Source organism: Cryptomeria japonica, chromosome 8 (genome assembly GCF_030272615.1).
Source record: "Cryptomeria japonica chromosome 8, Sugi_1.0, whole genome shotgun sequence".
In the NCBI taxonomy this organism is placed as follows: Eukaryota; Viridiplantae; Streptophyta; class Pinopsida; order Cupressales; family Cupressaceae; genus Cryptomeria; species Cryptomeria japonica.
In genome coordinates, this window is record NC_081412.1 from 237,772,338 (window position 1) to 237,783,656 (window position 11,319).

The window sequence follows — 11,319 nt, forward strand, 5'->3', positions numbered from 1 at the left end:
TTTTTGTGTTTCAGAAGCGTCTGAGACATCAGGAATCGCGTCTGTGTTTCTGTTAATTTTTATTTTTGCAGGTTTTCGAAAGGTGCGTCTGTGATTCCGAACCGCGTCTGTGCCTGATATTATTGCGTCTGCATTCGAAATAAGCGTCTGTGACCTCTGATCGCGTCTGTAAACTATAGAACTGCGTCTGTGTCATACAGACACATCTGTGTCTGGTATAGAGGTGTCTGTACATTCTGTTTTGTAAATTTTTCAATTTTCTTTGATTCGGGTTTTCGGATTTTGTACTTAGGGTTTCAGATCTGGTTTATTTTCGGCTAACTCTTGCAGATCTAGCTAACCTGGTTTTGTGCAGCTTCCTTTTGAGGCAAAAACGTTTTGTTGAAGGCCCCTTTTCACAAATTCTTTTTGGGTTTTCTAAAATTTACCTAACTTGTGTGCTTGCAGGAAGGGGTTATCATTTGAAACAACCCAAACTACTAACAATTTTGTTGCAGGGCCTTAGCTGGGGTTTTGTAATTTTATTGTGTGCCTTGTTTTCATAGATTAGCAAACACTTCCATTGGTGCACTAAAATTGAATCATTGTCTTTTGTGTCTTGAGCAATAGGCTCTTTTTGTTTAATCTTTAGAGGGCCTGTCTTCCCGTGTGGTCATTAGGACTACTAGTGAGAAGAGAACGACCCAAGTGGTAGTGAGGAAAACCCACCTCATCCAAACCACTATAATCAAATGTATTCATGGTGAAAACTATGAATAACGTGTGCTGATTAGTTCATACCGACACTATGTCTCCCCATAAACCCGTTTGATCAAATTTATTTGATCATTTGTAGGGCGTAACCCCTACCGACTGGGAGCCTTCTGTATTTACAGAGCTGAAAGTGCCACATGTATGGCCACACGAGCGGATGCCCTTACTAGCACCTCTTTGTTTTAGAAGCCCAAATCCTTCTAGTTGTTGAGGCAGGAGGTCGGACCTCTGGTAGCGGCCCACACACATACGGTTCTTAGTAGAGATACAAAGTTCACCATGGGGAGTTTTCATGGGGACTGATGCTTGGCTGACCCGAGAAGTGAGTGCCGAGGGTGGAGCCAGTGAGGTCAAGCATCTAAGTATCAACTCTGAATAGCATAGCCTTGGGGGTAAAACCCTATGTGGGATCAACAACTATTGTCTTGGCCAGCCCTAAGATTTGTGCTTGTCTTATGCTAAACACTCAAACATTCAAGACAAAACAGCAAAACATTGTGTCTTTTGTGTCTTCAAGTGTATGCAAAAACTTTTTACATCAACAACACACTTTTTTGGAGTCTAAACAGTTTGCAAACATTGAGTCATCAACATTGTGTCCTCTTGTCACGAAAAATAGTCGAACAATCAGATTTGGTCACAACGAAACAACTTCACAGATAGGAAAAATTGCACTAAGGTTACAGAAATGCGTCTGTGTCTGTTCAAACCGTGTCTGCGTCGGATAAGCGCATCTGTGAAGTACAGAATAGCATCTGTGTTTTTAACAGTGTTTGCGTCAAACAGAGTAGCGTCTGTGTCTTGGAACCGCATCTGTGAAGTATACAGAGGCGTCTGTGTCAGGATTTGAAAAACTTTAACAGTCCAGCAAATAGAGAAAATCAGTTTCGGCATACTTGAGCTTCTTAGGTTGTCTCTTCAGGTTACATCTAGCATTCAGCCTGTTCTAAGGTTTCATACAGTCCATCATTGCTTCACATCTCATTTTACATTCATACTTGTCTAAACTTGAGTCAAAAAGGTCACTTGCTTGTCCTCACTATACTCTTTCAACACACTACATACTACTACACTTTGCTAAGTGGTCCCTCATCAAGGTTTCTTACCTTTGGGTCTCATTTGGTCTTACTTAGAGTCAAGGTCAGCTTACCTCATCAAGAGAAACTATCCTCTCTTTGGAAGTCACACCTACTCTACTACTTACATACTTGGTCTTACACTTTGGACATTGCAAGTACACCTCAAGATTCATTTACACTTCATACAACTCTTGGTCTTCCATACCTTTTCACTTTTCATCTAGTTTCTTACATATTGGTTAAACACCTAGTTCATGGTTGAAACCCGCCTTCAAAAATCTAGGAGAATAGCTAAAGAAGCTCAAGAATCCGTTAACATGAGTTCTTATGAGTATGACAATGATCTATTCTACAATCTTGAGCACACTACATTACCAGACATGAATGTTTATAGACACAATCCAAATGTGGAGAGCACAAACACTATAAACAATGCTACACACAATGATACTGTGGACAATTCTTCAATATTATCAGCAGACATACAAGAATCCATAATGGATCCTCAATTCAATAGATTGATTGAAGAGATAATGAGGAGAGATCGTCAATACTTTTTAAACATGATGGCACAAAGTGGAGCTAAAATACCACATGATTTTGACTTATCTCAACTTATGGAAAGTCGACCTTCACAACAAACTCAACCTAACATGGATCAAAGGAGACCAAATAGTGGAGGAAATAGAGGACCGAATATGATGCCGGAGTCACCATCAGTTTTGCTTCAAAAACTAGCAATCCCACATACACAAACTCAAACATATGATACTTACACTCAAAGACCATCATGGAGGCCTTATGCTCAAACACATGCTCAAGATATGGGTCAATCAAGACAAGTGGATACTCAAGGACTTCCTCAAAATTTTGACACAAGGAGACCTCATGTCAAAATTGGGGGCAACACAATGGAAAATGAAAGGCCTATTGAATATGGTTTATATACACAAAATAGATATGGGGTCCCTCAACAAGAAGTTATGCCAAGTGCTCCATATATGTCGCAACAATATAGACCTCCATATGGACATGTCTATGATCAGTATCATCCGTACATGCACCAAGCTCCTCCTCAAATGGGTGTTTCAAACATGGGGTATGCAACAAGAAATCAATCTCCTCCCAAGAATAATTTGGAGCAACAAATTAGAGATCTACAAAAGAAAGTGGAGGACATGAGTACATCAAAACCTACATACACTATGAGAGATATATGCCCTTATCCCTTCGATAAGAGCATTCCAATGCCTCCATTTCCTCCACACTTTGTGACACGAAAATTTGACAAATATAGAGGGAGAGGAGACCCCAAGGCACACATAAGACAATTCTTCACAGCTTGCATTGAGGTAGCGACACAAGAAACATACTTAATGAGATTGTTCCCACAGAGCTTAGGCGACCAAGCTATGGAATGGTTTTCTCAATTACCTCCCGGTATTAAGTCATGGGGCGACTTAGCAGAGGCGTTCATTCAGCATTTCTCTTACAACATTGAAACAGATGTCTCAGTTACTACCTCGTGCAATACGAAACAAAAAGAAGGAGAATCTTTCGCAACATTTTTACAGAGATGGAGAAACCTAGCTAGCAGATGCTCTTGTGAAATCCCGCAGAAACAAATGGTGGAGATGTTCACACAAAACGTTAATAAGGCTATTGGCTATGATCTCAGAAAAGCTTGTTTGTCTACATTCAAGGATGTCATTGAAAAGGGCCTAGCAACAGAAAAGGTCTTAATTGAACAAGGAGTTATCAAACTATTCAAAGAAAACAAAGAGGACTTCAAAGGAAAGGACAAACCAAAATTTTGGAACAAGAACAAAAACACAGTTAATGATGGTGTTGTTGATGCTAATACGGTGAGACCAAAGTTCATCTTTTCTGGATCAAGTTCTACCAACAATCAAGTGAACAATCAAACAACTTCTAAACCATGAAGGAAGTACACTCCATTGGGAGAACCACTTGAATCAGTATTCAAAAAGCTTGTAGCAAACAAAGTGATTACAGTTCCAAACTTTCCTCCATATGAACCAAAGGTCAAACCGAATTGGTTGAATGATGATGAGTTTTGCGAATTTCATAAGAGCAAGGGTCATAAGACAAGTAATTGCCATCGATTGAAAAACATTGTGCAAGATCTCATTGACAGAGGCGATATTGAGATTGAGGGACATTCATCTAACCAAGAGCATGAGATGTTTAAGGAACCATTCCCAAAACATGACAAAGGAAAAGGCAAAGTCACAGATGATCAAGCCAATTACACTAGAGCACCTTACAATTATGATTCTACTATCAATCACATCTCAATGGACAATCATATCTCTACCATTACTATCAAAAACAAAAATCCTGAGAATCCTTCTCAAAGACCCAAAATTGTCCTAAAAGGTGTGGGATCTTCATCTGAATCTACCTCTGAATGCCATGTTACGACCCGTCGAGGTAAGATCACATTGCCAGGTACCTCCACTAAGAATACCAATCCTTCATCAACCAAGCCTGAGTATGACCTTGTAGAACAACTAGGGAAAACACCCGCACTCATCTCTATTCTTGAGCTTCTACGTATATCTCTTGCACATAAAGCCATCCTTGACAAAATCTTGAGAGATACTGCTGTCCCTACTGATCTGAACGTGGACCAGTTTCAAGCCATGGTGGGATACCTATCCGTTCCACACTCCCTCACATTCACAAAAGCCGATGACGCCTCCATAAGTCAGCCCCATAATGCACCTCTACACGTTGAAGCCTCCATACATAAACACCGAATAAAACGAGTCCTGATAGATGGAGGAGCAGGTCTTAATATTTGTACATTGAGCACCATAAGACAATTGGGATATTCTGACAAGGCTGTGAATTCTACAAACCAAATCACCATCAAAGCTTATGATGATGAAGAGCGCTCGTCCAAGGGCACAGTCACCTTACCACTAAGAATAGGGCTAGTCACAAAGGATGTGGTTTGTCAAGTCCTAGATCTAGATCTCACGTATAACATATTGCTAGGACGTCCATGGATTCATGAAATGAGGTCAGTCCCATCAACATACCATCAGTGCATTAAGTTTCCTCATAATGGAGTCGAGGTAACGGTCAATGGTGATCCAAATCCATTCATATATTGTAATAACTTGAGATCACATACTGAGACTATCATTCCCAGCAATCATGAGGCTACTCCTTCTTCGGCGTATATTGATCCTGAGTCATTAAAGCCCTCGACATCCAAACAAGGTGAACTTAGAGCCAAGTTTCAAGACAAAGGCATGGGAGAATACACTCTGAATCAAACAATGTTTTTACGACAAGTCATGACCTCTCCCAAGGAATATGGGAGGCCACATCCTAACAAGCAAATCTCCATCATGATACTCAAATGGGATCCTACCATCTTTCAAAAATGGGGTGAACTAGAGGAAGAAAATTTATATAAAATGCTCTATAAGGACATTGAAGAGGACACACCTGATCAGATTATTATACCCTGTGAGAACTATGGCAAAGGCTTCAAAATTCTACAAAGATTCGGGTATGATGGAAAAAGCCCTCTCGGGCTACGCAAAGAAGGTGTCATGGAGCCCTTACAACCTGAGCTAACTACAAGAAGGGAACGCTCCAAGGGGCTTGGTTTTCTAAATCCCAGACTACACAATAAAGGAACAAAAGAGGTATGGTGAATCAAAGTGGCCGAAGTTCCACAAGAGGATGACTATTCTACAGACTCCAACGAGTGGGAATGGGGTTCAGACAAGTCCTCCAGTGACTATGAGCTCAACGAGACATTGAGAGAGCCAGATGAACCTACAGAGGAGGAAGAATTTTACAAAAAATTCAGATTTGGCCAAGAACCAACCCATAAGGATCCCGCACAAGCTTCGTTTCAAGGCCCTAGGTCAAGATCACATAGGATGAGGACACCTGTCTCTGAGGGTGCTACTAGTGATGATAATTTGGACTCGCTCACGATCGAAACTGATGAGGAGAGTGCCATTGATGACCTCGATGACTATCTTGACATACCTGAATATAACCACATCTTCACTATTAGCCTTGCGGACTCTAAAAACACTAAAGACCTTCCCCTTGTCCACCCCCAACTCATTGACTGGGATCATGAGGGACCAGCACAGTTTGATACATTTCAAAATGACAAAGCTATTGTCGATTATCTTGGCATTCGAGATGATCTTCCCCCTGGGGACCACAAAGCAGGATATGCCATAGAGCTTAATAACATGGCATACTTTGGTGAGGGTGTCGGGCCTTCTAGTCGCAAAAATATGAAAATAAAAACAAAACAAGGGTCTTATGGCGAAAACCACACTGTGGCGCTATCTGACTCTAAAAAAGTAAAAAGAAAGGACGTATCTGAGGGTGAAAACCTCTCTGAGGCGCCCGAAGATGGAAGGCTCGACATTCTCCCAGCATCATACGAGGAAAAATCATCCATGTTGGTAGAAGAGACTATAAAGACAAACATTGGTACAGCAGAGGTTCCACACAACATATTTTTGGGTCAATCATTGACAGAGGCCGAGAGAGCAAAATTCATAAGCTTCTTTAAGGAACGACAAGTCAACTTCGCATGGTCTTACACTGATATGCCTAGGCTAGACCCGGATTTAGTAATGCATCATTTGACAGTCAAGCCGGGGGCGAAACCAGTAAAACAGAAATTGAGGAAAATGCATCCACAAGTGGCATTATTAGTCAAGGCAGAGCTGGAGAAATTACTGGATGTCGGATTCATACGCCCCATTGATTATCCTGAATGGATTTCCAACTTAGTACTGTTAGCAAACCTGATCGCAGCATCCGAATATATACAGACTTCAGAGATATCAACAAGGCTTGTCCAAAGGATGATTTCCCATTACCAAACATTGACTTGATCGTTGATCTCACAGCAGACCATGAGATGTTATCCTTAATGGATGGATTTTCTGGATATAATCAAATCAGGATAGCACCCAAAGATCAACATAAAACATCATTTACTTGTCCATGGGGAACCTTTTGCTGGAATGTCATGCCCTTTGGGCTGAAAAATACAGGTGCCACGTATCAACGAGCCATGACTACTATCTTTCATGATCTCATGCACATAACCGTGGAAGATTATGTTGATGATTTTTTGGGAAAATCAATAGACAGAGATACACACTTGGACATACTTTCAGTTTTCTTTGATCGGCTAGAAAAATACAAGGTAAGACTAAACCCGAAGAAATGTGTCTTTGGAGTAACCTCCGGGAAGCTCCTAGGATTCATTGTGTCTAAAAGAGGAATAGAAGCAGATCCAGCAAAAGTCAAGGCTATCTTGGACATGCCGCCACCCAAGAATATTAGTCAACTTCGATCTTTACAAGGGAGACTCCAGTCCATATGAAGATTCATAGCACAACTTGCAGATAAGTGTAAGCCTTTCCAGCACCTGCTACACAAAAACATCAAGTTCAAATGGGATGAGAACTATCAACAGGCTTTTCAGGCACTCAAAGACTATCTTTTGAACCCACCAGTTTTGATGCCACCAATTCCAGATCAACCATTGCTACTTTACATATCAGCTACTCCAACAGCACTGGGGGCACTCCTAGCACAACAAATACCTGACGGCAAGGAAAAAGCAGTCTACTATATCAATCGCACATTGGTGGGATATGAGCTAAACTATACACCAATTGAGCGTGCATGTCTCGCTATGGTCTTTGCTTCACAGAAGTTACGACATTATATGCTCACTCACAAGACTAAGTTGATTGCCAGAATTGATCCACTAAAATATCTTCTCAACAAAGCTACACTTACTGGGCGGCTGGCCAAGTGGGTAATGATTTTGAGTGAATTTGACATTGAATACGTGGACATAAAAGCTATAAAAGGACAAGCAATTGCAGATCAATTGGCAGATGCTCCCATGATAGATGATGTTCCTCTATAGTCAGAATTTCTAGATGAATCCATTCTAACAATATCACCTGTGAAGCCATGGCAACTATACTTTGACGGCTCATACACACAGCATGGGGCAGGAGTGGGTATACTCTTTATAACTCCCCAAGGCGATTCTATACCAAAGTCATATCGCTTATCATTTCCTTGCACCAACAATATAGCGGAATATGAGGCATTAACAACTGGGTTAAGGATTGCAGTTCAGTGGAAGATCCAAGAGCTTCGTGTTTTTGGAGATTCTCAACTGGTCATCCGTCAAGCAACTGATGATTATCAAACAAAAGATGAAAAGCTAATGACTTACAAACAATTGGTCGATGATTTAAAACAACACTTCACAAAGATAGAGTTTGAGCAGATACCAAGAACAGAATCGTGCTGCAGATGCCATGGCTACAATTGCTTCGCTCATTGATCTACCGCAAAATGAGAACTGCTATGAGTTCCTAGTAGACAACTTGCTGATTCCTTCATATGAGATCACTCCTACGGAAATGATATGTGTTGTTGGTCCTGAATCCCAGCTATATGGCTCCATATTCACATACCTTCGTGACAATATCTTACCTCCTGATCTATCCAATAATCAATGCCGCACTTTCATTCGCCAATCCTCTCGATACGTTATCCTAGCAGATATCCTATACCGACGAGGTCTAGATGGCACCCTTCTTAGATGTTTAGAGAGTGACGAAGCTCAGATTGCATTACAAGAAGTGCACGAAGGGATATGTGGTCCGCATACTAGTGGTCCTACCTTGGCCAAGAAACTCATCAGGACTGGATACTACTGGCCTACTATGGAAAAAGATGCATATCAGTTTGTCAAGAAATATAAGCAGTGTCAAATTCATGGAGACCTCATACATGCACCAGCACAAGAACTACAACCACTTGCATCTCCTTGGCCCTTTTGTCAGTGGGGACTCGATCTCATAGGCAAGATTCATCCTCCTTCTTCCAATGGTCATAAATTCATTATCACAGCCACGGAGTATTTCACAAAGTGGATTGAAGCCGTGCCTCTCACACAAGTTACTGGGAAACAAATCGCTACTTTCATCCTGAACTACATCATTTGCCGATACGGGATTCCTACTTCCATTATTACTGATAACGGGCGTCCTTTCAAAAATCAGGATGTTCGTGAACTCTGTGAGAGCTTCCATATCTCCCATCGTTTCTCCACACCATATTACCCCCAAGGTAATGGCCAAGCTGAGGCGTCTAACAAAACAATTCTTAAAATCCTCAAAAAGATAGTCGACGACGCTGGCCGTAACTGGCATGTCCAACTCAATCCCGCACTTTGGGCCTATCGTACCAGTGTCCGCACACCTACAGGAGCTACACCTTACTCACTTGTCTACGGCTCTGAATCCATCTTGCCTATTGAGGTCGAGTTACCTTCTTTACGAGTCTCCTTAAGAAACATAATCAACGATGAAGACTACAGGGTCTCTCGCTTACAAGAACTAGAACTGCTGGAGGAACGACGATACACTGCTTTTAATCATCTCAAGGCTTACCAACAAAGAATGAGTCGCAGTTACAATCACAAGGTCAAGCCTCGCACATTTGAGGTAGGTGACTTAGTCCTCAGAGAGAACCCCAAGAATCAACAAGATAGAGATAAGAAAGGCAAGTTTGAACCCAACTGGCTTGGTCCTTACATTATCACAGCGGCATATGGATCTGGGGCATATCAGCTCTCAACTATAGAAGGTGAACCCTTAGAGGATCCTATCAACAGCATGCACCTTCGCAGGTTCTACACATAGCTTTTTAGAGCATCTTAATTCAAAAATACAAAAAAATCAAAAAATTGCAAAAATACAAAAAAATTATAAAACAAAAAAAAATCGTTACTTGGTGAAAACCTGGCAAACAGGCGCCTTGTGACAACAAAAAACATTGAAAAATTGAAAAAGTAAAGAGAAATAATTTCGTCCAACGGTGAAAACCACTTCGGTGGCGCCCTGGGCAAGTACCATGGTGAAAACTGGGTCACCAGCGCCATGCATAGAGACTTTGCTCCTCCCTCCTTCAAGATTCTCTTTCATCTTTTACTTTGCGCACACTCACAACCTATTCACTCACAATAAACTTACTCATTCCCATCATGGCTTGTTATTGATCTACCTAAGATTGGTTAGCCATCCGTAACCCCCCCCTTTTTCACTCCCTTTCCATCCATAATAAATCAGATCCTATCTGTGACTACGACCAAATCCTATGTCTAGTAATGGGTGTGGAACTGAGAACATCACATGTTTCGAGGAGTACAGTTTCTTCCAGCTTCCTTCAAGTCTATTCGCGCACAATCCGCAATAAAGCAACATCTGCATCGCCGATCCGCAATAAAGTTCCATCTTCTCCGCAATAAAGTATCAGTTTCATGGATTTAGTCAGTTTCAAATGAGACACAGCAGCAACAAGGAACTTCAACAAAATCAAATCTTTCAACAGACTCAGACAACATATGGTTCAGTGCTATCTATCCTTTTTGTGAAAGTGAACATTGTGACGACAATCAAACATGACTTAAACAAGTGACAAGAGACACTAAACTTGAGGACTACAGTGGATGTTGGTGTCGAGTCTTGGTTTTTTTTTGATTTTATCTTTTTGGTGACATGTCTTTTAGTTTTTCCAGGGTGTCTTTGACTAGAGATTCTATCTCCAGGATGTCTTTGACTAGAAAGGCGAGGATGGGGTATCGTCACCTATTTGCATTTGCTGTCTGTCGATTGTCTTTTAGTAATGCTATGACTTGTCCAAGGATATGAGGACACTGTGAGTCTAGTATGAACTGGGGCATTCCTTGTTTGTGACTATCTTATCTCCATGCAAACGGGTACAATGACTTTCTGGGCCGAACAAATGCCTCGATTGTCATAACCTATTCTGCCATAATAAAGCTCAATGATGATAATGCACAAGAAGCTCTTTCACATTCATATCTTCTGTCTTCCATCCCCCTTTCTTGATTGACTTCCATTGTCCTTCTCGAGTCCGCGTAGCCCGCTATCACATGACTGAGTATAATGACACATCCTAATGACTGATTTTGGAGTACTTGGCTACACTACAATTCCACTTACAACCACATTCCGTTCTTTGTTGAGCTCTTGTGCATACAAAAATCTGAGAGCAAATATATCAAGCAAGATCAATGGAGATAGGAAGAATGGAGATCAAAACCCTATTGGACATGTGATGGTATAATCTTTGTGATTTTGAGTTATTTGCATTGTCTTAGGTAATCTTCATATGTTATGGTGGATCTTTGCTCATTGTTAGGCTAGGGTTTAGTGGTTGGATTCATTTTAGCCTTTCAATATTGTTGTTTATTGTTATCCATTTTCACCATATACATTTGCATTTCATATAGTTACACCTGCATTACCACATATAAGCATTTCATACATACATATAGATATCACAATTGCATCACATCCTGCATACAACACATGTTAGCACATTTCACATTTTCATTATGTAAATTATC